Below are 7,008 nucleotides of genomic sequence, written 5' to 3'. Positions count from 1 at the left end.
CCCTCATTATATCCATTTGTTATTTCCTCATGTAACCTCAAGATGCTACTTCCCATGGGCTCAAGGAGAGTTTCAAGTTTTTTCCCCTCTGGCCTTCTGACCACACCTGCCTTTTGTGATATGACCATGTCCTCATGCCCTCATGCCCTGGGCACACACCTTCTCTGACAGTAGGTACCCCTATGTCTCTGACTCCCGGAGAAGCCATCAGTTTCCCTTTGACACCCTACATCCCATAATTACCCACAGCACAGCGGAGATCAGGCTGTAGCATCTGGTAAGAGTATACTGAACATTAAGAATTAATGATCCATAGTCATGTTGGCAAACCTGTTTCTGTGAAGAGCCAAATAATAAATATTTTGGGTGTCGTGGGCCACACACAGTTTCTGTCACGTCGTCTTCTTTGTTTGCACAAACCTTTAAACATATAAAAACCACTCTTAACTCTAGGCTGGACAGAGTGGGCTGGGGCTGGGGCTGGCTTGCAGGCTATCTTGGGCTGACCCTCATATGACTGTCCCATCTGAATCTTGGAAGGGGCTGCAGTCAGGGTCCACCCACAGGATCCCCAACAACACTGTTCTTGCCCAATTCCCAGGCTCAGCCCTTGCAGCAGTTTTAGAGAAACTGCTTGTGTTAGTCAAGTGTTCTCAGAGACACAAACCCAATAAGGTATAAAGATAGAGATGTACAAACAGAGATAGAGATTTATTTTAAGGGATTGGCTCACAGCACTGTGGTTGCCAATGGGCCAGCAGGCTGGAAATTCAGGCTGATGTCACAGGGTTGAGTCCAAACTCCACAGGGCAGTAGGCTAGAAACTCAGGGAGGCGAGTTCCGGGTCTGCATTCCGGTCTTGAGGACTCTTTCTTCATTAGAAACTCTCCGTCTTTGCACATAGGGCCTTCAACTGATTGGATGGAGTTTCTCCACATTATAAAGAGTAAGCTGCTTTTTACTCAAGGTCTACTGAATTAAACATTCACAGCAACATCGACACTGGTGTTCAGCCAAACAACTGGCACCTGAGCCCTGGCCAAGTGGACACAAAACGGACCATCCCGTGGCCCGTCCCTCAGAATCCGGGTTCAGGACACGTTGGGCCAGGAAAGAGAGAAAGCTCTCACTTTCCCTCTACTCCCATGCCTGTCTCCCGACGCTCCACATATTGTCCAAAGACTAGCCTCTTTGCTGGACAGCTGACAGAATTTCCACTCCTTTCTCAGGAAACACAACTCCCAACCCCAGCGGTAAAGGGCACTTCCTCAGGAGTGAGTTGGCATGACAGGAATTTAATTCTGGCTTTAGCTCTGCTGCTAACCCACCATAGGGCCTGATTTTTCATCAGCTCTAGGCCTCCTGTAGACCTCTGGACCCAAAACACAGAAGAACCCTATAGAACAAAGTAGATGCTAAACAGATACTTGTTAGGTCACCTTAGTTTGAGGAAGCTTTACCTGATCAGAAAACAGCTTTATTTCCCCAGGCTGGCCCTCCCTGCCCCTCTTGCTGCCCCACCCCTGAGCTCTATGTCACAGTGCCCATGTTTTAACCCAAAAAGCAGGATCTAGGTGCTTGCAACTTGGACCTAGAGCTGAAAGTTAGTCTCTCTGTCAAGTAATGAGCACTTACCACAGATGAGTGTCTACCACATGCCAGATGTTGTAAGAGTTTTATCTAACCCTCAACGAGCCCACCGGCAAGAAAGATGCCACAGTCCCCATGTCACCATTCATAGTAGTGTCCCAGGGGCCAGCACAGGGACAGGAAGTACCCCCTCTCAGGGGGTTGAGAGGGAGGTAATTTACATTTCAGACAGTTTACATTTCCAAACAGAACAGTAACTCTTATTCCAGGGAGAGGGGCCAGCACCAATTTCCCCAGGGACCATGGGTAGGTAGTGACTCATCCTGTGTGCAGTCACTTAATGACTCCCCAGTAGAAGAGAATAGGCATCCCACTGCTGAAGCAAGCCTACTCCCCTGAGCTCCAGGAGACTGCTTGCAGCTTCACAAAACTAGTTTTTCCAGACTCAACTTACTCCAAACCAGCAAACGGACATTCACTCCTGACAATCCTTCAAATTGTTCAGAAGTGCTAGTCTTTGCATCTTTTTCAGGCCTTCAGCCATTCCTCATGTCACCTCTTCTCAAGCCCCCATCCCACCCACCATGTCAGCTCCCCTCTCAACCCACCCAATTCAGCGGTACTTAGCTGTGGCTACTCACTGGAACCACGCAGGGAGCTTTGATGAATATCGTTGCCTGAGAAAGCTTGAGGAGAAACGGGATATTTGCATGGTCCCCAAGTATCTCCTCCAAGATTTTATTAAGAATAAAGGGGGGAAATAGTGATTCTTCAGGGGAGAATCCCAGAAGACACCACTCTAACCAAAAGAGCAAGGTTTGAATATCCCTCGTAATAAGATTTTATCAGGAAAAGAAAAACAGTAGCCCTTCCTCCTGTGAGTCTCCTATACTTTCACACAGAACACTTTTTTTTTTTTTAAGAATTATCCATTTATTTTAGAGGGAGATTGAGAGAGTGCACACATGCATGGGGGGAGGGGCTGAGGGAGGGAGAGAGAAAGAATCCTCAAGCAGATTCCCCACTGAGCACAGAACCCAACGCAGAGCTCAATCCCAGGACCCTGAGATCATGACCTGAGCCAAAATCAAGAGTCAGCCCCCCAATCAACTGAGATACCCAGGTGCGCCCCCCCCACACTTTTTAAATAATCTCTAGGCCCAACCTGGGGCTTGAACTCATGACCCTAGGATCAAGAGCCACATGCTCTACCAACTGAGCCAGCCAGGAGCCCCAGAACTCTTCACTTTTGATACCTCTAGTCACCAAATGTGTAGAGGTTTATCCCCACCGAGCTGGGTGTCCTACAACTTAACTCAGCACTACCTGGAGCTGATGTCAGACTTGCCCCCACTTCAGATGCCAATCACCAAGTAGTAGGTCCCCAGGTTACCCACAACTTCTGTCCAACCTGGCTACAAATTGGAGGTTCCCAAGACTGACTCCTGCTTTGGATTCAATTAGTTTGCTAGGATATGATAAAGCCAGATGAAGACCTGGGAGGGTGGTGAGCCCAGGAGCTTCTCTCCCCATGGATTGGGGTGCGTCACCCTCTGGTATGTGGATGTGTTCACCTATCTGGAGGCTCCATCACGTAGACATGATCAATTATTAACTCCATTTTCAGTCCCTCTTCCTATTCTGGAGAATGAATGGAAGGTGGGGCTGAAAATTCCAAGCTTCTAATCATGGCTTGGTCTCTTTCTGGTGACTGGCTCCCATCGAGGAGCCCACCTACAGTCACCTCACTAGAACAAGACACTCCTCTCACCCAAGAAATTACAAAGACTTTAGGAATTCTGTGCCAGGAACCGGGGACAGAGACCAATACATATTTTCTATTATTACACAAAGATATGTTGACATCACAAATCTTTTGATGTCATGCACTGAAAAAACACAAATCTACTACTATGGTATTCTTGGCAAAAATGTGTAACCTCAATCTAACCATGAGAGAACATCAGAAAAGCCCAAACCGGCAGACATTTCGTCCGTCGGGTACTCTTCAAAAGTGTTAGAGTCATGGAAGGCAAGAAAGAACTGTGGAATTGTTATAAATTGGAGAATGCTAAGGAGGCATGACAATTAAATGCCAAGTGGGGTCCCGGGTAGGATCCTGGAACAAAAGAAAAGGCAATAGTGGAAGGACGGATGAAACTGGAATAAGGTCCATCATCCAGTGCCTAGCATTGTGCCAGCATTGATTTCTTAGTTTTGCTCATTGGGCTGTGGTTATATCAGACGTTAATATAAGGGGAAGCTGGATGAAGGGTATATGGGAATTTTCTGTATTATTTCTGCAATTCTCCTGGAAGCCAAAAAAGATTTTTTTTAAGTTTAAAAACTACTGATGTGTAGGTCCCCCTCCCCAAGATTCTCCTTGGCCTGGGCATCAAGGGTCTTGAAAGTTCCCAGGTGATTATAATGTCCAGCCAGGGTTAAGAACCATTGTTCAAGTTTGTCTCTGTCTCCCACAGTGTAACTTCCAGAACCAGACACTATAGTTCACGTGTGGTCTGACAGGAATACAACAGGACTCTCACCTCCTTTTGTCTGGACACCAGATCTTTATTAATGCAGCCTGGAGTCCATGCGCTTCCTTTAAAAACACAGATTATTAATGCAACAAGAGCCTTTTCCTTTCTAAAACCCCGTCTTTCCTCATATGATATTCTGCTGTGCCATGCTTCTCCTTTCCTGGCATTGGGCATGGTTTTATACCCTGAGGTCCAGATATTTCATCTCCTTAGATTTGGTCCTTTGTTCCTACCTGTCAGGATGCTCAATGCTTCCTGCCACATTGTTTCCACACGTACCCCCAGATTTGGGCACACACACTTGAAAACCAGGGCTTCTTCATCTTTATTTAAGACACCAGTGAGAGCACTTGGACAGGAGGACAGAGCCCTACAGCCCATCCCCAGATGTCCTGGTTAGCATCCGTGCGGTTGTCTCTGTTGAGGACTGGGCTTGTGGTCCCAAGGGGCAAAGATGGCTGGTCAGGGAGGTTATCCAAAGTGTCCAGGACTAGAGTGAGCCAGAGGGAGAGTAGGAGCCAGGTTCTTAGAGAACACCGAAGGCCAGGCCAGGGAAGCTGCAGATTGTAATCAAGTGCACAGGGCAGGGCTGGCGATGAACGGAGAAGACAAGAGGCTGGGAGACACACGGACCCCGAAATAAAGAGGAGAGCAAGAGCAGTGATGGGAATAGACTGAGGGCCACCCTGAACTGCCTCTAGTTCCCCAAATGTGTCAGATGCCATGGCTTAGCCCAAGCCTTCCCTCTGCCCCAATTACCTTTTCTCCCAAGGCAACCTTATGAGTTCCTTTCCTTCCTCGGACACACTGCTTCTGCGATGTGTTCCCCATCTTTCATAGGTAGACCTGCAGAGAATGGGAAGGAAGGGGAAAGCTGTTCCTCTCTCTCAGGACAAGAGCATCAGTCCAAATATGGAGAAGCCTGGAGTGGTTCAGGAGTTGGAGGATGCAGTCAGACACTGGGCAGGTTGTAGCCCCAGAAGAGCACCCATCATGCGAATGCACTACTCAGGCCTCTGATCATGAGCCCCTGGGGGGCCAGGACCTTGTTATGTCGACCTTCAGAGCCAGTGCCAAGGCCAGCATTGACAGTTGGCCCTTCTTGGGTGGACTTTTGAGTGATCCACTGACCAGCCTGAAAAGAACACCACTTGGCCAGGTGAGCGACTCTGCAGGGCGGGGAATCTGAATCCAGATGTATCTCAGCAGTTAAAACAGTGGCGTGGAATAGCTAAGATGACTTTTAACAAGAAGGTTTGGAAAGATCCAGATCTAATAGTTGAAAACTATTCAGCAAACATGTTTTTTAAAAAGATTTTATTTATTTATTTGAAAGAGAGAGAAAGCAGGAGCAGGGGGAGCTGCAGAGGGAGAGGGAGAAGCAGACACCCTGCTGAGCAGGGAGCCCGACTCGGGGCTCAGTCCCAGGACCCTGAGATCATGACCTGGGCTGAAGGCAGACGCTTAACTGGCCGAGCCATCGAGGTGCCCCAGTAAACATATTTTTAACAGCACCATTGAGTTATAATTCACATGCCATATAATTCATCCCTTGAAAGAGTACAATTCAATGGCTTTTAGTATACTCGCAAAGCTTTGGAATCACAACCATAATCAATGTTAGAACATTTTTATCACCCCAAAAAGAAACCTCATACCTGTTAGCAGTCACTCCCCATTCCTCCCTGCCCTCAACCTCTGATAACCACTAAGCTACTGTCTGTCTCTGCGGATCTGCTTATTCGGGACATTTCTTATAAATGGAATCATACAACAGGTGTCTGGCTTCTTTCACTTACCATCATTTTTTCAAGGTTCATCCATATCGTAGCACGTATCAGTAGGTTGTTCCTTTTTATGGCTGAATAAGATTCTGTGTTCTAGTAATATTCTGTATGAATATACCACATCAGTTCATCCATTCATCCATTGATGGCTTGTCTCTACCTTTTGGTTATAACAAATAATGCTGCAATGAACACGTGGTACACGTTTTTGTGTGGACGTATGTTTTCACTTCTCTTGGGTTGATAAACACAATTTTAAACTGCGGCATAATACTGTGTGCAGCTATATCTTCCCGGGCTGTAAACACACAAACATTGGAGATAATTTTTGGATTCTTTTTGCCATTACAAATAATGGCGTGGTGAATAATTCAGGATGCGAAGCCTTGCTTATAGCTGGGGTTATTTTCTGGTGTGAAATGGATGTGGATGTGTTCAGAGCAGAGTGCCCAGGATGGAGATTGAATTTTGAATCCAGGCAATGCAATAACTTATGTGTATGTGGCATTATTACATTTATAAAACACTTATCTCTTTCTCTCTTTTAAAGATACATGAAGGGGCACCTGGGTGGCTCAGTCGGTTAAGCGTCTGACTCTTGGTTTCAGCTCAGGTCATGATCTCAGGGTCGTGAGATCGAGCCCTGCGTCGGGCTCCTCGCTCAGCATGGAGTCTGCTTAAGATTCTCTCTCTCCCTCTCCCTGTGCCCCTCCCCCTGCTCATGCTCTCTCTCTCTCTCTCAAATAAATAAGTAAAATCTTAAAAAATATATAAAGATACATGAAAACCATGGGGATATTTAACTTGAAGAAGAGGAGACTTGGGGGTCATAACTGTCACCTGTAAATACCTGAATGGCCACCCTTTGAAAGGGAAGAGGCCAACTGATATGGTTCCAAAGAACAGGTTCTGCCTTCTGTTGGTCAAGCCTGTTGTGATTGGACATTTTTCTCCCAGCCCTTCCATATAGAGGGGGCAGCCTTTGCATATCTTGGTGCTTCTGCTTATGACTCAGAGTGAGACTCAGGACTTTGGGTGAAATAAAGATGGGTTCTAACTGTGAAGAAGAATTCTTAAATCTTTAGCAAGAG

The 7,008-nt window shown here is 46.7% G+C and overlaps 1 long non-coding RNA gene across 2 annotated transcripts; it reads right to left on the bottom strand.

Moving 5' to 3' along the window:
* Positions 1–706: 706 nt before the first annotated feature.
* LOC118548601 (uncharacterized) lies at positions 707–6,202 on the bottom strand. Of its 2 annotated transcripts, none has more exons than XR_013448450.1 (4): positions 5,930–6,202; positions 4,890–4,976; positions 4,137–4,192; positions 707–913 (listed from the first exon to the last, which is right to left on the bottom strand). It is a non-coding gene; the product is annotated as an uncharacterized LOC118548601 (long non-coding RNA). The 2 variants fall into 2 exon arrangements; XR_013448451.1 differs by lacking the exon at positions 707–913 and adding an exon at positions 2,436–3,709.
* Positions 6,203–7,008: the final 806 nt, after the last annotated feature.

The sequence above is a fragment of the Halichoerus grypus genome, chromosome 6 (assembly GCF_964656455.1).
Source record: "Halichoerus grypus chromosome 6, mHalGry1.hap1.1, whole genome shotgun sequence".
NCBI classification, from domain to species: domain Eukaryota; kingdom Metazoa; phylum Chordata; class Mammalia; order Carnivora; family Phocidae; genus Halichoerus; species Halichoerus grypus.
This window is presented reverse-complemented; position numbering and strand designations above follow the sequence as displayed.